This window comes from Falco punctatus (genome assembly GCF_963210335.1).
Source record: "Falco punctatus genome assembly, chromosome: 14".
Classification (NCBI taxonomy): domain Eukaryota; kingdom Metazoa; phylum Chordata; class Aves; order Falconiformes; family Falconidae; genus Falco; species Falco punctatus.
The window spans coordinates 18,971,690-18,994,189 of record NC_137594.1 but is presented as its reverse complement, the minus strand read 5'-3'; the positions used below and the strand labels follow the sequence as shown (position 1 = coordinate 18,994,189).

At 39.2% G+C, this 22,500-nt stretch overlaps 1 long non-coding RNA gene across 1 annotated transcript in view; it reads left to right on the top strand.

The window, feature by feature from the left end:
- The window catches only part of LOC308053575, a 112,605-nt gene that overhangs the window by 59,804 nt on the left and 30,301 nt on the right, over positions 1-22,500 (top strand). The window contains exon 1 of the long non-coding RNA XR_013923670.1: positions 1-22,500. This exon is cut by the window's left edge and continues 59,804 nt beyond it; it is cut by the window's right edge and continues 13,634 nt beyond it. This is a non-coding gene — a long non-coding RNA (uncharacterized lncRNA).

Sequence of the window (22,500 nt, the reverse complement as noted above, 5' to 3'; positions counted from 1 at the left end):
TTAGTCAGAGGAAGCCACGTTACATAGGAGCATCACAGCTGAAATCTACAGTAATAGTGTTGTTTCAATTAAGGTAATTTAAGGGCCCGTTTAATTATTTTTTTCCTGTTTATTAAGATTCCTTTTCCAGATGCTTTCTTCTTCTTGGTTCTACAGTGAGTAAGATTTTTTTAAACCCCGGATATTGTGTTATTTTTATTTTAATAATACATCTTTTGGGCACATTTGCTTTCCTATAATAATTTAATATAGGAGCTAAGCTCCCAATTAAAAGCAAATTATTAGGATTTGCAGTTAATCCAGAAGCGAAGCAGAACACTAGCAGAATTTGCCTGTGAGTTAGGCAGTATATTTATAGTGAGGAACCAACTCCTCTCTCCTTGTTAATATGCATATTGGAAATAGCCTATTTCCATTTATCATTAGGTGGAGATTATTTTCACGTTTATACTTATAATTGTTCCTACTTATGCAAAACATAGGCATGCTGTGTGTGTTCTGTATGGGAAACAGTGAGTTTGTGTGTGAGAGACCAGCTGAAGTACAGCAGGGCCTGCGTGTCTTTAATTCTGCATTTCATAAATATGGTATATATCTGACCTAATTTATTAGCCACCGTCAAACCTAGCCACAATTTTTCTATTGTCTTTTCAAAAGTAGAGACGCCTACAATGGTTTAATTTTCTGCTGTTTAATTTCTCTTCTGTTTTTTGGACAGGGAAAGAAGGAATACATAAACATAAAAATTATGAGCTCTCTGAAAACCAAAATAGACACTATTTATGTGAAGTCTAGTCTCCCAGAGCTACTGTTTCGCTTAGGTAAAAGTCCCACACCAAATTTATACTGGTTCAAATACCTGGCCTTTCTCATTTTGCAAATTGCATTTGAAAACCTATGTTAAGCTACAATCATGGTAGTAAGCATCAGCTGAAAATTCCAGAAGCTAATAAATATTCAGATGCCCTGATTTTATGATCAGCCATATTTTTTTTTTCCAATTACATATTTCTCCAAGAATTTATATTGGCTTTGTGAAACTATAAACTTTTCAGATATGTAAATCAATCTTAGTGTTACTATGCAGTATTCTTTAAATTAAATTACAGTACAGATATCAGATTCTAGCAGTTCTTTTGCTGCAATGAGATAATTTCTGGAGGCAAGACACCTGGCCAGGCTAGAGTGGTGATTAATTTTATGTGTTTAGGGTGCAATCATCACTCAGAAAAAGGCTTAGGGTTTGGATGATGGATGACGGGTAAAGTGCAGGCTGATAGGACATGGCCCATGAATCTGTTCTACATCATCAGTTCCTTTGATCACTGGCAGAAGTTCAGAGATACTTCTTTGCATCTGTCCAAAATAAACAAGGCTACCATATACCTTTTGCAATATCACTTTTAAACACAGGCTTATTTGTGGGGGAGAAAACACCTTTATTTTTGCAACAATGGCTGAGGAAAATAAAAGCAAACACTTCAGCTTGCATTTACATGCACAATTACAGACAAAATACGTGAGACCGTGTGTCTGTGGCCATACACATATATATTTTAATGAAAGAAGATAGTATAAAAGTGATTTTTTTCCCCTGCAAACTGATACCTATGTTGACGCCATAAAGGGGATTCAACATAGCTGCTGAAAAACAGTGTTACCCAGCCTGTCACGAGAAGAAAGTTTTAAGTTATATCAATACTCTTGCAGCATTTCTTCTTCCTTAGTAATACTGGTGACTAAAAATTGTTGGGAATCTTTCTCACTACTGATAGCAGAATGAACTATGTAACCAAAATAATGTCAATTAATAATTCAGAAGAGTTTAAGGGTGAAGAGATAGAGAGGATTTGTGCCGACCTAAAAAAAGAAAGAATGCTTTTTTGTATCTCAATTAACAAAGTACAATTTGATAATTGAAAGCAAATGCTTCTTTATCATATGATTTCTACTTTTCTTTACCCAATGCTGTCCCCTGCAGGGTGTAAGAAATCAGATCACAGAAGTACTCAGAGGCTAAAAAAATAAACTTTTTTTTTTTTTAATCCAAGAGTAAAAGAGAGAGTAATAGCTGAATTAACATCATGTCCTCTATCAGAATTCGTTACTGAGCCAGCATGGTTTATAATGAATAATCCTTTCAGAAGCTTGACTGGCTGCTGTAAGGGACATTCCCTGAAAATATTCTCTTGTATCTCATCGCATCTATGCAACACTCCTTTCCATAGGTGTTACGAATTCCTAGTGCTCATGTTGATATTCTGTCTGTGGGCAGTAAGATATCAGGTATAAAGGCAACACCTTTATATGTCTCATCAGCTGCACTTGAACATGGAAATCAGACAGAACATGTACATTAGAAAATCATTTTATGTTTCTATAGACTTTCTTACTGTTTTATAGAATGGGAAGTAAAGAGTATGCAAGACTATGCTCTGTATATGTAGAAAATATAAAACAACTACACTGACAGGTGACCCTCATGAAAGAAATACAGTTTCTCTCAAAAAGGACATTAGAAAAAAGTAAAGAAGAGAAGCATCAAGGTGGGAGAACTGATTAGATTTCATTAATAAGATCATCTTTGTACCAAACAAAAACAAAACACAGGGCTTAAAAACACTCTGGGAGCATTTGTTACCATGTAGAAATCATATTCAAACGATTGCTGCCTCCTTGCTCAACTGGAAACCAGTGCTTTATCTGACTAAGTGCAAATACCAAAATGTTCGTTAGCTCTCTTGAAACACCTTGGCTTGTCTTTATTGAGTTGCATTTCATCCATAGCCTTTGCACCTGGGGGCACACAATAAATTTTTCTGCACAAAGGGTTTCTCAAGAGTGGTATGACTGTTCCTTTTCTCCCCAGAGTCTGAATGCATTGCATCATCTTCTATCATCTTTACAAGCCTGAGGCCCAGGATGAAGAATTGTTTAGCATCTCCAAACCAAAGCTTGCCACGTCGCAGATCAAATTGTTGTTGCTCTGCCACTAAGCTGACTCAGTACTTGCTTGTTTGATTTAAGGCACAGTTCCACTGTGAAAAGTTATTGTGAAAATGGTATTTTCTTCTGCAGCAGAGCTAGTTCCTACGTGTATGAAGAATTATATGTGCTGACTCAAGTGACAAAACGTAAGTATTTACTGCTTCTGCTCTTGCCAGCTCTGCAGAGCGAAGACAGAGGAGACAAAGCAGGTTGGAGTCCATTTCATCTGTATATGTTAATACTCTTTCCCAGGCTTCTGTGTATTTACCCTGTGCAAATTCAGGGAGAACAATAGCATCCCAGGGCTATTTACAGGAGTATAATTTGGCTTTTAATGCTAGTGAGTAGCCATGAAGAGGAAACATCTTGGTCTTTCAGATCCTGTAGTGCACATGGACGCACCACAGACAAAAATCCTATAATATATAGGAATTTGAAGCAGATTAAATCAATGCTTTATACTTTTCCATACTTACAGGTTACCTATACTGACTTACAGGGTTTGTGGCTGCAGTAGGTTCTTTTGTGGTGTTCTGGCTTTGTAAACGTGTTTCTCGGATTAACATCATCTCTGACGATTCAAAGGTGGTGGGAAAATATCATGGCTTTTATCACTGGTTACCACTTCTTTTAGAGCAGAGCACCAGTGGCTCTGTTTTGTCTGGCTGGCTATCATGCTTTTGGAGCTATCTTCTGCCTTGATGCCGTGGATTGTCAGCATATGGCACTGCCCTGCAGTGACCGGTGTGCTCCCCCCGAGCTCTTCTAAGGGCTGGTGAAGCCTTCCTCCTCTGGTTGTCTTACGCAGTCTGTATGCGAGACTATGGAGTTCACAAGAAATTTTGGGCTGAGTGTTGGTTTTAGCATGTTCACAGTGTCTGGCTTTATTGCTTTAGCTTTTCTAGCCCAGAGAGAGAAGGTATTTCATGAAGCTTGCATGAGAATAACTTGGGCTTATGTTCTGTTGAAAAAACGCAGTGGTTAGAGCAAGCAAAGGAGCAAGAAGATTTGCTTGAATATTTCAGCTACTTCACAGATCTTTTTTAGCCATCCTTTTAAATTCCTAATTGTTACTAGGTGATCAGATAGCCGCCAGTGTCAGCTGGTTACTTCCATTGGCTTTTGGCACTGAAATTGTCCCCTTTTCAGAGCTGTTTGTGAGGCTGTATTTTAAATTCAGTAAAACTTAAGTTGGTGGGAATATGGCAGCCTGCTTCCTTAGTCCAATACCTTACTCTGTGGCTTTGAAGCAGTAAAAGTTTAAATAAAATTTATGGTTACTGAATTCCCAGAGACTGTTCCTCCCAAAAGACAGTGGCTATCAACAAACCATGCCGTGGTATTTGAAATAAACACCAGCCCCTCTGGTGAAATGTCCTTAGTGCTAGGAAGGGAAGGAGCAGCTTCTCTTGGCAGCTTTAGAATTTTCTGCACACACTTGTCCAAAAAATTTACTTCTATTGGCCTCAGGATATGTCTGTTATTCACCTGGGAACTAGAACCAGGTTCTTAAGGGAGTATAGTCTTAACTAATGATGAAGCTGATAGCGCTTACAACCTTTGGTATATGCAGTTTAATTCTGAAGCAAGTAAGTATGAATAGAAGCAAATCTCATAATTATACTTTACGCAGTTCATTTTGAACATACTTTTTGTTCTGAGGAAAACTTCAGTTTCTCCAAGCAGTTGTTAGAAACGGGGTGATTTCCTCATGCTGGAAGAGTAAGAGCTCTCTGTCCAACCTACACAGAGTGAAAAAGGTATATAGGAGGCAACTCTGTGGACCTTATTTCCAAGTAAAAGATGACCTCCTAGGTCCCAGCAGTTAGAAGATGATGAACCCTATGCGATATGAGATTTACGGAATTTCCTTGGTGGGGGGAAAAGTGGCTTTGACTTGTCTTACAATAGAAACTGAAATTTTTTAAGCTTCCCTCTAAAGTGAGGCTAAACTACAAAATATCAGACATTTCTTTGAACTTGTCTTTTAAATAACCCTTTAGTTACTATAGCCCAAGTAACAAATATTATATTGATTTGTGTGTGTGAATGGATTGCATTTAAATATACGTAGTTAATATTGCTTAGTAGTTTTTTCTGAAAATATAGATATCCTTGTAAACTCTTGAGTCTGGTTCAGTAGTTTACCAAAATACTTATTCAGTAGTTTACCAAAATATTGTTATGCATTTCCATTAGAAGGAAGGATGCTGCCAAGAAAAGCCAGGTGACTCCCAGCGCGCTCTGTTTTGTTCTGGTGTAGCAATTGAAGAGCCATATCTGCAGGCTGTATGTGCCTCTATAATGCTAAAAACGTAAGCCAAGCGCAAAGTCACTTTCTGCTGCTCAGAGGACTCGGAGGAGAATCTCTAATTCTACCAGTTTTACCTTCTTCTTGAAACCCTTTTGTTGGGAGCAGGCCTGGCTCAAGGGGATAATAGGAACTTGAAATACAAGCAAATCTGAAAAATGCACATATACACTACAGACACATAAGCTTGACAATCTTTAGAAGCTGTCCGATAACTTTCTACAAAGCAGCTTGACCTCCTACTGTTATTTTTTATATTTGTATTTACTTCAGCACACAGAAAACCAATCATGTTACTCTGTCATACTAGTTATTTTATAAAAGTAGACAGAGGCCCATAGCAGCTCAGAAGAGCTTACAGTCTCCTGCAAACACATAGCACTGTATTCCCTTGAGGTCTGAAGTTATTGGGACAACTGAAGTGCTTAGACTTTATGACGAATCTGGGTCTAAAAGTGATAATAGAATGCTCTTGGAAAGCTCTAGTACCTAAACATGTCCTTCTTGAAAAATATCATCATAAGTTTATAATATCACCTATTTTAAAAGTTCAACAGCATGTTACACAGAAGGGACTTGACTTGAGAGTGTATATCCATTTAAATTATTGCAAACTTAGTTAAACCAATATAAAATTATCTTCTATCCTACTGCATTCATGTGGATGTCAAAGTGACAGGCCATTAGTCTAAGGGTAAGCTAATTATTTAAGGAACTTTTCTTGTTTTGTACAATGAAGAAATATTCTTGAAAATACAACACAAACAAAGATATCTGTGTCAGATGGTGATGGTCCATTTATTTTAAATATGAAAATGTAATTTTAGCATTCAAACAGTCAAGACAGTGGTAATTTAAAATAAAACAAGAACAACAGTCATTAAATGGCTGTGTTTCTGGACTTAGATTGATGCTTAACACATTGATCTTCTTCAATAGAAGCTTTCCATATTCCATCTGTTAGAATCTTTGACCTTTTCTTAACACCATTAAAAGATAAAATGTTAATCTACTGAAAAAAGATGCATGACCTTTTAAAAGTGAACTGTACCACTTTACAGTCTGCCATCATTAAAGAACTTTATGCTCAGGAGCCATGCATTATGTGTATCATAGCAATATAATTGTTTAGAATAATGTAATTGTTCAACCAAGAAGATATATACCACGCGTAACATAAATTAGAACTAGAACTATGTGAACTTTGAAAACCCAATCAAAATAACATGTCAGATCAAGGCTTACTTTCAGATTTAATCAGCCTCAACCTCAAATTTATTTTTTATTAATATGCCAAGATGCATGCCTAGAAGATACCATTTTAACAGAGGAAAAAGACAGTACTTTGGGACAAATGAAACCACATCACTAGCAAAGGAAGATGCTTATCTTCCTTTGGTTTGATCACCTATACTTATTTTCTCGGTATAAGGAAATAAATGTGACACTAATATTTTAAATAAAAGTAAGACATTTCAGTAGCAAGGACATTCTTGAAAACAGACTTAACTTGTTTGTGCTACATCTGAATTGTCTTAAAGTAGACTTCTTTATAGCAACGTCCACAATTCAGAACAGCATCGAAACATGGTTTAAATCCAATTCAGTAAAGCGCTTCGGAGAGCATTTACTTTTGAGTATGGGCTAATTTGATTCCACTTCAAGTTGAGCCTCTGTTCTGAATCCTGACTACAAGGAACAAACTGAATACATGATATAGACTCAGACAGACTAATCTTATCTTCTGGTGCATTCCAGCTTTTAGACAAAGCCCCCCAAATTGACTTGAGAGCGTAGCGATACAGTAATGTGTCTGCTTAATAACGACACAACAGAGGATAACAGAAAGTCCAAGTATCTTCTGTGTTTGAATATGACATGCTACTAGTACTTTTTACTAGATAGGACAAAAAGCTCTTCTACAGAGGAACGTTCATATTCTTCTAATTTCCACCTAGATTCCACTGAAGTCCCTAGCTCGATCCATTTTCCCAGTAAAATCAGTTAGCTTAAGCTAAGTCTGGGTTGGAGTATCCTTTCTCTGAACATCTGTGTGTTTTTCAGTGGAATTTACTCCATAAGGTAAGTGGCTGCATGCAAAATAGAAATACAGGAGGACTAAGATGACATAAATTTAGATCCTGTTATTAATATTAGTTAATCATAATAACAGAAGTAGCATTAGCGATGTCACTGTGGTAGGGGCTCTCAGACAGCCCTGATGCAATGGGTGCCTTTAAATTAGCAATTCAGGGCACAGAAGGGGTTCTTTCCTTCATGAATTTGCCATGCCCCTGTACCTGAAGGCTGGTGGTGTGCACTCAAAGTTGCTTCCCACGTCATGACCCTGAGGCTGAAGTCATATGCTGGTTGACCATCTTGAGTGACTGTTGCGGTGAGGACATACGGTCCTGCAGAAGTTAGCTCGCTGCACGTGTGCTGCATGCCTAGGACTGGAAACTGGTTCGAACGTCAATATTAACAATGACATCATGTGCATAATGACGCAGAAAAGATAGGAGAAAGCACAGTGTTTGCTAAGAGTTTTGACAAGTAGAAAGACATTCACTTCTGCAAATGTCAACTGCTTGAGTCCAGTGAAAACTTCATATGCTGCTTTCTGATCACATTGCTGCACCAGCCCTGTGTATTTTGTTCCTGCTAAATAAGCAGCACCCCATTTTGTATAGGCCAAGCATTTTATCTCTGATGTTAGTAGTCACTTTTCTTGTCAAGCTCTTTCATTGTTCAGACCTGCTTCCCAGTCCCAGCCCCAGTTTATCACCACAAATTTCCTCTCTTGCATATTCTTCCCCCTAGGTCATTGATAGTGAAAGCAAGCAATATGTTTCCTGGTGTTCAACCATGTGGCACTTCACTAGTCACATAATACACCAGATAAGCAGATGACAGTCTGTGCTGCTCTGAATAGCATATGTGCGTGCCATCTGAAAGCCAGGAGCTGGAGGACGTACAGCCAACAGAGGGAGTCGATGGCAGCAAAGCACCAGCCATTCAACCCTTGCTTTGGAGAACAGAAGAATGGGCAGCTTGGCATTTATGGTCAACGAGTAGAAGATTCCAGCCTGTTTTCCTGTTAGTCCTTAGGCACCTCTCGGAGGCAACGTGCTCTCCTGCTTTCCATCTGCAGGTTGCCTACCTGACAGAAGTGCAGCTCCAGCTCGGCGGGAGGAGGTGATGCCCCACCAGAACATCAGCTGTTTCGAAGGAAGTTTAGCCCTTCTTATATTTTTATATGTGGACAGGGAAGATCTGATCTGTAGAATTTGCCTTTTTGTCTCCAAAGTATAACTATCAAGTAACATACAGAAGCTGCAATTGCCATCTAAGTAGCGTTACGAAATAAAACCTACATTGTGGAGAACACCTGCTTGCTCTGTCTTTTACAGTATCGTAGTAACATTTAAAATCTCTTGTGCCTACTCATAACTTGCTACCCAACATCGCTAAAATGATATAGACCTCATCAACTGAAGTGGCACTCCCTTCAGAGGAAGAAAGTCCTAGATACCAGCGTCGGTGAATATAATAAAGACGGTCTTTTCTCTTTGACAGAAGCAAGCTGTCACAGTAAGAGTGAAATGAGATACAGAAGAAAATAAAAATTCAAACTGTTCTTAGACACATTCAGGCAACTTGTAAATAGAATAATAAATCCGGCAAGAAAAATCTGTTTATTTTTTGCACAAAAGGGCTAAGAAGTTGGGTGGGTTTTTTTCCGTTTTAAGGCACGAATTCTTTTTTCTTCCACCTGAAGACTGCACAGTATTCCACAGAGCAGCTGTCCACAGCAAGAAACTCATCATTCACTCTCTGATCAGCACATACAGTAAGTGACATGAAACTCTGCTTAATTCTCTTGTGTCTTCATGAAATAATTTCTCCACCAACCAAAGAAATCTGCTGCTTACCATAATCTCAATTTAACACCTACTCTCAGTGTTCAAAAGTAACTGTCGGCATTTGAATGGGGTTTGCAAAGCAGAAGTAACTACCAGGGAAAACTCAGCGAGTCTTGTCTCTTCCTTGAAGGTTGGAAAAGGCTTTAGTGTTTTATCACAGTGACAGGTTACAAGGAAAATAAAGTTTGAGATCTCTGCTTTGGCCATTTAAGACAAGAATTGGTTGGAAGCAAACAAAGCTGAAGGGTGCAAAACTTGAATGAAGCCCAAGTTACGCGTTCAGATAGTTGTTTGAAAGCAAGTGGCACATGCACAGAGAGTAAAGCTGGAGGCGGTTTTGTTCGGTGTGACAGATAGGAGATGTCACTCCCAACTTACTGAGGACGCCTCTTTGAACTAATGAGTTTTCAGTTAATGAACAGTATGGGAAAGGGGCCTTGAAAAACGTTCCACTTCTTAGGAGCTAATTTATTCATTTTGTATTATGTAGAGAAGAGCTGGGAGGGTCTCAGCCCCAGCAAAGCTGGGAATGGTCCCACTTTGCCTTGCGTTACCTCACGTAAGAGAGGATTTTAAAAAAGATTTCCTCACTCACGTTGGAATCAGATACAGTATCTTCTAATCAGCAATCCAAACAAAGGCCCTGTTGGTATTGTGGGATTAGCGAGGTGTCTACAGATTTGTTCTGAAGTTAACGAAGTTGTGTCCAAATGAGACATGAGCTATGTGGAACGTCCTGCAGGAGTTCAAAGGCTGCAACCGCAGCTTCCCTCCACCGCAGGGTGTGAAAGCCCTGCCAGCACCTACCTGGGAACCAGGGGCTGCTCTGGAGAGAAAGCTCTCCTGCAGTGCTCCCCCCCTAACTTGTAAGGTTACCATTTGGGGAAATTTGCATCTGAAAATTTAAAAACCCTGGTGGACAATGTTTTCGTGCCATAGCTGGATCGAAGTAAGAACAAGTTGTACAGGCAGGGTGTATTTTGTGATTAAACATTGTGTTGGAGAGTCAGATTTTCTTTTTGTCAGGATTTCTGTTTATATCCCTGTGTTGATTTACTGTGGGTAAAAAACCTGGTGATGTAAAGTCCCTGTATATTTTTTCTGAAACAGGATGAGTTTTCACATCATATGAATACCATTGTACTTCTAACTGAGGAAACCAAAACAAGCTGAAGGAATTAATATTCCATCAAAGAGTCGGTACTTGCCTTAATAAGATATTTTTAGCATTTTGAGATTTTGATATATATGAGTGTTGTTTTTTTCCTGAGAGAACAGGAAAAATACTTCTCTCCTCTCCCTGCTTCTTTCAACTAGGTTGTTTATTGCAGACCATCGCATTAGGTCATGTTGCATTTGATCTGCTGGAAAATGAACAGTGTTTTGAGTTTCGTTTGCTGCTGCTTTTTGATTAGGTGAAAAGATAAAGCATTTCACTATGTAACTTTCCTACCAGTACCCAGGTACGTACCCGGGGTTACAAGTTTTCAGATGAGCTGTATGTACCTATGATTTTGCCCAGGCACAGCTTTTGCTGCTACAAACAATGCTTTTTAAAGCATATTGACATATGCATTAAATGAAAAACACGCATGGTATCAAAGTGCTGCGTTCCCCTAGAAGAGGAAGAGAATAAGTCTTAATTTTCCTTTGGGGCAAAGCTTTAATAGAATCACTGCTACTTCATAGTCTTCCAGTTATTGTTTAAACCTCGTAAGATACTTAAGGCCTTGAGAGTTTTTACCAAGAAAAGAAAAATATTAATTAATTCCTGAGCTCAGATTTGGCAGCTAATAAAGTTATTCTGGTTTCTATTGCTTTTCTTGCCCACCAGCATTACCACGTTGCTATTATTTAGCCAAGGCGTTTTAGTGTCTTGAGCCCCTGATACCTTATGGAAGTTAAGAAAGAAAATCAAAAGTCACAAGGAACGTGGAAAAAGGTAATTAAATAATTGCAACAGAGAAAACACAGAAAAAGGAAATGGAACCGGACATACAAACAGAAGCTAACAGAATGGTGCTCTGTCAGTACTGTTAATGCTGTCCTTTAGGTGTGTTTATGTGGTTGAGTGATTGTGCTTGGTTATGCTTATTTTGTTGGGTTTACAGTTCTGGGTGAGATGATTTCTGATTTTTTTTCAGATTCTCCCTGTTTCTTTTAAGACAGACAAAATCCATCATGTTCCCATTGGCTATCCCCAGTGATTCCAGGGCTTCTGCATTTTGTTAGTGAACTAGCCAACTTATCACACAATATTACGTGTACTTGGAATGAGAACTCATTTCCCCTCTCTCACGCTACCAGGCATTGTATTGCAAAGTGAGGGCCCTCAGCAGCTGAATTTTCTGTTCCACAGCACCCAGTACAAATAAGATGCAATATCCCGGGGCCTGACTGGAATCCCACTCTGTCAGGATGACATAGCCATGTCATGCAATGTGCAAGCATATGCCAAGCTGGCCAGAAGGGAGGAAAGCCTGCAGCCATTTAAACAGCTTCTGTCTCCTCCCTGACTGAATTTTATGATAAAATGATGTGTCGCTTGTAATTTGTAATGTGATCAAAGATGGGTGTATAGTATAGGTAAATAGAAGATTGCTTACACCTTTAATTCTGTCAATCTTAGGACTCTATCAAGTTTGGCAAGTCTCTGTTTTTATCTGTTGTTGTCATGTGCTGCAAAAAATCTGGACTTTAGAGGGTCAGACTTTCAGATAACCTAGGTGTACAACAGATACTACAGACCGTAGTTACCCAGTTTGAAAACAAAAGGCAAGTACTGCGTGAGGAGGCAGATAAACATGACTCTTTCGATTCATACATTTGTTCTATGTATCAGCCTTCCTAAGCAGTTTGCAAATCTGTATTTAAATTGCTACAAAATGTTTTGTTCAGTGGCCAAAAGATGGGGCACGTAAACATCAGTGTTTTGGCCCATCTGCTTTTGCTGTTTTCAAGAAAACGGTGAAAGACACTGTTCTTTGCATCGCCTTTGTTTATTGCGTGACCAGGCTTTATATAAATTGTGAAAATGTTTGGGCTATTTCATTTCTAAATTTTGCAGATGAGGTTATGCAAATATATAGCTCCTGAGAAGCGCCAGAGTGACAGCAGAGGGATCGATCTCTTTTGTGGAACATGTACAACATGTTGCCTTGTTACCTTGTCAATGCACTCCAGTCTCAACACACTCCCAATGGCGAGTGTCCCAGTTGGTTTCCCCCATCCTCCTGTCCTTAGCACCTGTGCTGGGCAGCCGGGGTTCCAGCCAGTTCTAGCTGTTCATTGAGGGTGGAAACCTGAAAAACGAGCAAAGTAACTCATTGCATGTAGACAAATAAAATTCTGTCTTGGGTACTTGTAAGGCCCCCTGAATCTCTTTCTGCAAATACAGCTCACTCATTTTCAGCTTCATTGGGAAATGCAGTGAAATCAGGCTTTAATCAGGGGAAATGACACATTCTTGTGTGTATTTCAGGGTCTTAAATTAAAAGCTATTTTTTAAGGAAGAAGATTAAATGCTATTTCAGATTTCTTGTTGCTGCTGACCCTGTAGGACTGCACTGAGCTCCTGCCACCTACTAGCACGCTCACCAGGCAGTCTGTAAAAATATTATTATTACTTAAATAGAATCTGAATCATTACCTTGTGTTTTCACTTTGTAGTGAAGTGATTTAAATATAGTTTTCTTATGTTGAGATCCTTTGACAAATGCATAAATAGTTAGCGCATTGTTAGCAACAGTGAAAAGGAAATGGATGCCTGGCAGGAGGAAGGGCAAATAATTTTCTCATGCTTGCTGTGCTCTTTCTGTAGTGTAAATCAACTCTTCTCCTCTGAAAGTAAAAACTTATTCCAAGATGTCAACAAAAGTAAAGTAATTAGGAAAGGAAATGTAATTCCTCCCGGCCGCTCCTCCCTCGTGCACATTAGTAAATGGAAGCTATTTAAAGATACAACCTGAGGTAGACTAATTGGAGGAGATGAGTCATCTGGGACCTGATCCTGGAAATGCTTACTCAAATGAGTAGCCCTTTGATTGTTTGCCTGGGTCATTTTTGAGTGCGTGTGCATGCTCCAGCATCATGGAGGAGAAGGTTCAGTCCTGCAGGGTCCTGAGTAGATCACTCCAAAACTGCAAGGTGTGCACTCCGGCTCCTGAGTCGTCCAGTTGGCCCTAATGGGAAGATGCGTGTGTTCAGAGTTAACTGTCCTATGGGGTCACAGTCCCTTTGGTCAGTGCCTCCAGGGACTAAACCCTGAATGTTGAACTTTAAATAGAATAGAAATATTATGAGGCTACTTTGATTAATTAATCTCATTTGGAAAAAAAGAGAAAACCAAAACACACCACAAAACTTTCCCGCATATGCTTGTGCCTCTGGTTTATGTCTGTCATAAAATTAACTACTGTAATACGCTTTTTCCACTATTTAGTCCTCAAATCCTTTGCTGCAAAGGAAGCTGTAAAGCTCAAAGGCGTATTTTTTAGTTAGTGTTAGCAATTAATATGCCACTAGTCTTTGCATAAATAAGTTGTCTATTTTAAAGCAACTCAAATGGGCTATTTCATTTTATATGACTGTTAATTAAGATGTTGATTAGCCCTGCTATTGAAGCTTTGAAACCCTTTCTAAAAGAAATGGCCACTGTTTCCATTTTATTTTAATTGGTTGGACTTTGAGGTTATTTACTACACTGTCAGCTATCAAAGTAAAGCTATTTAATTTGATGTTCAGTCCAAGGCAGGTAGCGCACAGAATTCCACATTTGCCTGTAACTACTGCCATTAACAGCAGTATGATTTAAGGTCATTTAAGAGTCATCAACCTCACAGATGGTAAAATGCAAAGTATCTAAAAGGGAAAATAACAATTGTTGTCTTGTCAAATAAAATCCGAACATTGTATTTTTTGTGAACACCCACTAGCTTCCAGCAATTTTATGCAGAATGTGTTTCCCTTTGGGCGGAGAGTGTTAGGTCTTCCCTTTCATGTATCCTTCCATTGAGACATGCTAAACCCCTCGGGAGGTGAAACCCACCCAGATATTTGTGATTTTAAAACTTCATTTGCGTCACTTGCAACAGAGATGGATCATTATTCTGGGATAAAATCACATCCTGCACAGTGAAAATAACAGGCAACATTTGACCTGAAAAGGGAAAGAGGAAAAAAAAAAAATCCCCAACAATGTTAAAGTGTTAAAAGAAACAGACAGTGTTAAAGCTGCTTCAGGAAACAAATTCTCCCTGTAATGCAGTGTAATTACGATCTTTTCTAAGCTAAGTATAGTACCCTAGAGATTACTATAAGTAACTTATAATAGAATTTTTATTAGTGGTAGTAATTTTTTATGATAATTAGTGTAATCTGCAGCCAATAAAATCAGAAGATATATAGTTATCTCTTTTACACCAGAAAACTATTCTTCAGGCAGCTGAAACATTAAGAAAGAAAAATGTATTATTTTATGATCATTACACATTTTTATGTTCTGATTATTTGGTTTTTGGTTTTGTTTGTTTGTTGTTGGTTTGTTTTTTTTTTTTATTAGCTCTTTCCATTTAATGGTGAAAAATGTGAGGCATACCCAAGAGCCGGTACGAAGTGGCCAGTTTAGGGTAAGCAGCTGGCACTGAATTTCCTTGACAGTCTTTATTCCACCCCACCTGAAACCTCATTCTTTGTGGAAAATAGGGAGTTTTAAATACTTCTTGTGGATGATGAGTTACCCTTGCCTCAGCCTTGTACTCGCAGTGAGATTGCCTTTCCTAACTGACGAGAGGGAGAGAGATACTGTTGATAAAAGATACCTTAGCAGTAGCGATGTCCCGGGCGGTGGCACACAGCCTGTGTATCTTCGAGGCTGTTGCATTGCCTCACAAGAAGTTCTTGCAGCACAACCCTTCTCCAAAGCCCTTCAACCTGCCACAGGGACACACGTGCAAAAACATTCTGTAATATGGATTTGCAATTCCACCTGGCAGGACTGTGTGCTAATGGCTGGAAAATTGGCTGGGCTTTGACCTCCTCAGAGCTGGAGAGGCGTTTTGACGGAGTGGATCAGCTACTACTGCTAAGCCTGTTGGTTTGCTGGAAATTAGAAGAAAGAGAACAGTTCCAAAAATGGGAGGGTGAACTGCAGTTCTGCTGTTGGTATTCAGGATCATACTTTAAGTTTTTACTTTGCTTCTTTGCACATCTTGCTGGCGCTAGGAAGTAAAAACTTTGCCTGAGTGAAAAAAGAGAGGGCAAGGCACGAGCCTTGGGTTTATCATATCTTCAAAAATAGCAATTGAATTGAAAGCTGGACCATTTAGCATGGTCATTTTGTTTTACAGTGAAAGCAGGGTATATAATGATTCCCAACTTAGCTGGAAAGGTCAGATTTTACTTCTTGAAGGAGAAAGGAAGAGAGAAGAATACTCTAGGCAAATACTGAATCCAGAGAGATTTCAGATGGAAGGATGGAAGGAGACTATTGTTTCATATGTTATCTATGGCCCTGTACACTGCTGTTTTCTTTTCTCCGTTGGTGGCACAGTAACCCCTAAATGACCTTCTTAATCTGTATTATTGTAATTCATTGGCAGCAGTTATAGGATAAAAATAAAAAGTTCAAGATACGTGACCTAAGAGGAACCAAAGAAGGTTTTCATCATCTTTCCCCAGCCTTATGACCTCATGCTCAAAAGTTATGCCAGGAACTAAAGAGGTTGGTAAAACCAAGTTTGCATTTTCTACGTGGTGAGCAATCTCCTGTGGAGAAAGAATTGCTCAGATCTGGTAGGTGGCACAGACATTGTCATTGTCCTCCAGGCTGCACGGATAAGAGGGACCTTTCACATGGGCTGTGCAGATGTTGAAGCTGGGATCATGCATGCCTAGAATTCCTTGGGCTTGGACTTCACTCAGGGCTGTCTGGATACAGGTAAGGGCTGTGAAGAGCACCTGCTGGCTTCCACTCAGGGAATGGTAGAGATTCTCCTAAACCTTTTGAAAATTATTCCTGCAGTAGGAGATCAGAGGTCTGCTGCATTCTCCTAGGCTTTTTAGACTTGGTTTGTCCTCAATTAGGGCAGGAAAGGGGAAAAGGGGGGGAAATGACGATATGACTCCTTAGAGGTGTTAAAATGAGATCAGTACTCCCAGCAACTATACAGACATTCATAATCCAGTCCTCTCTTCTGTGCCATGAAGAATGGCAAGTTAACGATGTTGACAGTTGACATATTATCTCTAGCATGTGACTTAGTGTCTGTTGAGGTGCATGAGGTAGATCAAGCTCCACAGAAGTTTGTCCCACATTCTGCAAATATGGGCAGGCATCACTGCATGCAGGGATCTGTGATTCATATTTTGAGAGCCACCCCAAAGATCGTGACTAATGTAGATATAATGTCTATTGAACTGGGTTATGTTTGTCTCTAATTCAAAGACCTGTTTAGAGAGTCTGTGAACACAGGCGTGTTCATCTAAAGACTTAAGGAGGGCATTGGTTAGGTTTCTAATAAAGATGTTCTAATGGTGTTTCCTCACCGACATTGTCAGTGCCTTTTGTGCAGAAATATGGTAACTGGCCCACTGTTAAATAAGCAATTGTTTCCTTCATGTCCAAGAAACCCCCCCTTTGTGATGAAAATGGCCAGTCTTGCTTTGCCTCTCGTTTCCCCCGTTGCTTTTTGGCAAAGGTAGCACTGTGCAGACCTTCACCCTTCAGGGAGATTCAAGTCTGTTCAGCTGGAAGCACGCAGGCTGTGCAAACAGCACCCCGGCAGCGAAGCTTCGGCCAGTGGGTAAAGCCTTAAGTAGCCGTGCTGACCGTGCTGGATTCCTGTGTGCCAGCACTTGGAGACTGTTGACCGTGAGGTTTCTCTGACACTCTTGTGAACCCTCCCAGGGACAGATGGATTTGCTCTTGAATGGCTCCATTCTTTTCTCTTTGTGAATAGAGCGGGCAATTGTTAATTTGCCCTGACTGCTGTCATGCACCACAGGCTTCTGCTTTGTCACCCCTCCTGCTGACCATGGCCTTCAGGACAGGAGGGCTCATATTCTGAAAATGTGTGTGCTTACTGTACGTGTCCAGAATGTCTGTCGGGAGGAGGGTACCGTGGCTGAGCACAGACAGTGCGCTTCCCCTTGGTGTGCTTCAACAGGAGGTTTTCAGCAAGCTTTCTTGGTAGAAGCAACTGATGGAAGTTAGAGAAATGCAGCTCCTGTTCCCCTTGCACTGAGGAGTCTCACCAAAAGCCTTGTTAGCAAAAGTGGTCACCCTTGGATTTTGCAATGTTTGGAATTCCTGTATGAGCCATTACAAAATTATTCAGGGGTTTGTTAGCTTTTGAGTTGGATGACTGAAATTCATCGCACCTGAAGTAATGTCTGAAGAATATCTGGGAACTTTCTGTAAGAGCACAAAGAAGTTTCTGGCTCTCTTGGTCTCCTCAGAGTAAATTTTGCTTGCAGGCCACTCTCAAAGTTCTCAAACTGTGCACCAACTACCCGTGCATTTCCAGGCACAACTAGAAACGGGGTTTTCAGCCATCAGCCCCAGTACTGCATCCTTCCTCCTTCATTCTTCCCTACATCTTTGCAGATCGGATCAGCTAGTATTTTTCATCTGCTATTATTTAGTTAAAGGTCTCTCTTCTTCTACTGCCTTCAAACCTGCTCTATGTTCTTCCTCCAGCTTGCTGACCTTTGAGTTATGTAGCAGAGCTGTTTTCCAGGGCTAGTTTCTGAGGGTTGATAGGTCTGAAAGATTTTAGGCAAAAGGGGTTATATTTTCAGTTTTAGAGTCTGTGAATACCTTATTAGCAGACACTGGGTTATGTGGTAATTTGTCTAGAGGTTAGAACAGGTGCACAGCACACTCCCAGATAAATAAAGCTTAAATTGTAATTTCCACCAGACAGATCAATCTGTGTAATTCAAGTGACTGAACTTTTACAGTTGGTGTGCAAGGAAAATACCTTTTTTATGAACAGTGACTGTAAATTGATAGCGTAATTTGTGTTGTGAAAATTGGCCTCTGTATTCAACTGTGTACAAAGAAGCACAGGCTTCTGAACTGCACCCACAAGATGCGCCCTAAAAAAACCCTAAAATAATCTAAACATTTGAATCCGTGAAGATGCTCCTTCCTATAGCTGGTTTAGACTTCAGGAGTTGTTTTCCTTGCTTTTCCAGGAGTTTGGTGTGTGCCACACCACCACATCTGGTAAAGTTTTAACTGAAAAATTACTTCTTTCTAATTTTATATTTTTTTCCCAGTGAAAATATATATCCTATGCCTCTTAGTCTTCATCCATTCTGGTACCAGGTAGGTAACAAATCATGTAGCTTGCCTCTTGAGATGAATATCAGAGTAATTCACCGCACTAATATATGTTTATATATATATTATATTATAAAATATATATTATATATATAATATGATATATAATAATAAGAAAATACAACACTATCTAGAAGCCACAACACAAGTGATAAATAGTAGTGGGTTGGCAGCAGAGGGAGGGAGGGAGGTTCTGAAAAGAAAAATTATACTAAAAAGATGTAAGATTAGTGACATCATTGTTGAAAATGTGAACCCTGTATCCCCACTGGAAACTCATTGGTAAGTAGACCCAGAGGAGAAGGCAAAATCAGCAGCCTAAAGCAAAGAGTCTGTGGTTCCAGCTGAGAAATCCATGTCACACCTGACACCCATTGAAACCCACACTCGTGAATCCAGTGGTCATTAGGTTGGATTCTCAGTCACCACGAAAATGGTTTAATTCAACGTATCATCTCAAGGGAAGGGGCAAAAAAGACATCTGAGTTGGAAACAGAGACAAATGGTGCTCTCTTCTCTTTAGGTGATGTCAAATACAGGAGAAGCTCCCCCTGCATGGTGCTGGAGTCCAGCAGGTAATGCCAGTTGCTTTAGCCTGGCTAGCAAACACCTGAAAGGTAATGCAGTTTTAATGGTTACTATTTCAGTGCTGAATGGAACCAATATGAAATGCTAGAAATTAATAGATCTCAGCATTAAATTTGATCTAACACAATTTTATTTGACTCTTAAAGAATTAAGTGCCATCAGAACCTACTAGATGTTTTCTGAAAAGGAAAATTACATAAGTGTTTTCTTTTTCCCCATGGTTGTCAATAATGTTTTCATTTTCTGGTTACAGAAATACTCAAAAAAAAATGTTTGTGCAAAAGGAAATATTTTTGGTTTGGTTTTTTTCCCTTCACTGTCCCCTGTTCCTATTCTTGGAACAGGCAGAAGACAAAACATAATATTTCTTGTTAATATTTCTTGCTTTTGTTCAGCATTTTTTCCAGCTCCCCTACAACACCGCTCAAAGCATTAATGGAATACTTTTGCCATGAGGTCGTATCCAGAAAAATTGTCGAGGTGTTCTAAAAATAAGGATTTTGTTACTATTTGTGATATTAGAGACTGGGTTAATTTGGCAAGTAGGATGCAGTATAAGCTTATGGTTTCACCACAATGGAGGAGTTATCCATAGAATAGTGGATGGCAAACAAGAAGCCTTGCATGTGTGCTTTTCTCTGGGCAGTTTCCAGATTTCACAGGCTGAGTGTAACACTGTGTTTCTGTCTTGTGGGAGGAAAGACTAGCTCAAGGCCACCAGCCAAACTCCTTATGAAAAGAAAAAGGAAGGCTGCTCCCGTAATAGGGTGTGAAAAACTGACCTTCTAGAAGAGCAGCTTTAAGTAGCTTTTGGGTTTTGTTCAGCTGCGGTAAAGAAAGTGTAATCGTGCTGCCCAGTTCTGTTTGAACAAGGGAGTTGTGCACTTCACTGGAGGAATGTATGGAGTGTGTTGAAAGGACAGATAGGGAAGTGTGGCCAGGAATGTGATAGAGTGGATATAAAATGAGTGAAGACAAGTGTCCTCACGCTGGCTGCAGCGGTGACGTGCATTATCTCGACATGTTATCAGGAGATAGATGTTTGCATTCCCATGGGTTAGTGCAAGTTGTCACAGTTTCAACTTCCAGCTTTTTTCTTATGGAAATAGCATCATGAGGCAAAGAATGCATAAAAAGTCCTCTGCTCCCTTGCACCTCCACATGTGATGGTACAATCTTAAAAGTTCTCTAGAGGACTTACAGTGCAGCATGAAAGTATGTCAATTGGTTTTTCAATGGTCCTTTACTTCTATTTATAGGAACAAAGTTGATTAAGATGTTTTATTTCATTCCTCCTTTTCCCACTCATTAAATCTCTTTGCTAGTGAGACTGCTTAGAATATTTTCAAGGGGGAGACAGATATTTTTAATATATATATTTTTATTATTTTTATTTTTACCCGTACTTGCATTTTAAAAAAAATTGGGTTTGATGGAGCTCTCGACAGTAAAGTTTTGGTGCCTAATGTGAACACTGTCTCTCTCTAGAAAGCCACTGCTCTCCTGGAATGGCAAACAAATAGATCAAAACCTGGCACTTTCCACCCCAGCCCAACCATTTGAAGCTGGTTAATTTTGCAAAACCACTTAACAGGTTTTGTTATCATTCCAGTGTGAAACAAAAACAAATAGCAGAGCTTCTGCAAATTTTGCAGTTAAGCGGTGGCTATTGTTTCTGATCTGCTAGTATTAATTAAAGGATCCCTATAGATCTGTCTTCAGATCCATAACAGACAATAAGAAATGTGTGGCATGGAATCTCGATTCCTGTATTTACTGTGTGTTGTATCTGTTCCTGGGTGTGTGAATATACCATCTGATAAGGTGAAACACCCTGTATATACCAGTAATTAGTCACAATTTCATGTAATTATTATAGCAATTTCTCTGGTAGCTATTACGTGTCCCAGGCATCTGTACTTTATGAAGCCAAATTTGTAATTTTTAATTAATATCTAGTAAGTCTGTTGAAGTATGTTACATATCTTTTCTTATCCCAGCTATTTTTTGACCTCTGTTGGACCTGCTGTTTCTGCAAAGACAGTAAGAAAATTAATGAATTTCCAAAGTTATATATTTGTCCTGGTAAATTATTTATGTTGCAATTTTTTTTTTGTAAGGTGTCATAAACATTCAAATGTTTCCATCTCTCTCTTTTTTTTTTTTTTCCTTTAACTGTATACTTTCCTGTGTTATCCTGTAAATGTGATGCTAGTCTGTAAACAGAGCACTCAGGAAAGTGAGGGGCAAGAAGCCCTGCCTCCGGTTAAGTGTGCCGTGAGCAGGTTCTCCGTAAGATTTTCCACACACCTGTGCTGAAGTTTTAACATTCAACACCCATCCTGATTTTTTCAGTCTGAGGTATCGTTTAGGACAGAGATTTTTTGTATTGTGTCAATCTAATCTGCAGGAATGTTTTGTTGTGTGAATGGAGGGAGGATTTGATACATTTATTTTCACTTACAGCTAAAATCAAATATGAACTCCAGTCTGAAAATGTAACTGAGGTGCCTGGATTTTGTTTGTTTTGTTGTGGTGTGGTTTTGTGGTTGGTTTGGGGTTTTTGTTTGTTTGGTTTGTTTTTTGGTTTTTTTTTTTGTGGGGTTTGTTGTTTTTTAAGAAAGCCTGATTTAAAAGAAAAAAAAAAAAGGTAAAAAATGAGTGGACTTGGTTAACAATTTTTAAAAAGCAGAAAACTCCAAAACAGAGGAAGCAGCACAGAAATGCTGCCAGAATTAACTGGTTTTCTGAATCTCTTAAAGTTGCAGGCTTAGAATTAGCAACCTGTTAGCCCCCCAGTTTCACTGTAAGAAACAACTCATTTAATTGTGTGTAGTGATAGTGTCGTATCTCTTCATGCACTGGCAACTGGGACTTACTTTAATTTTCTTTGATAGATTTAGCCTAGAGATTCCTAGATTAAATAAACATAAACGACCCAAATGGCTTTAAACTAATTCCCATATAAAACAAGATTCAAAAAATCTGCATTGAAAAGTAACGTAAGCATTTTGCTTATGCTTTTTACATTTAAAAATTGTAATAAATCTTTGTAGCTAAAAAGGCTTCCCGACTGATGTTCAGTACACCAGACATTTGGGTGCTCCAGTACCATTGTAAAATGCAGGATTTGCACAGTGAAAGCAGTGCAGAGGTTTGACAGCCATGCCAACCAGCAAATGAATGAACCCTGAAAAAATGTTTTTTTCAGTTCCCTGTATATTTCCAGATTGCTTTTCACATCGTATTTATCGATGTGCAACATAATTTTTCCTGTGAAAAAATTAGTATTTACCCACACTTCTTTTACGGTGATATCTGAAATAATAGAACATCGTTACTCG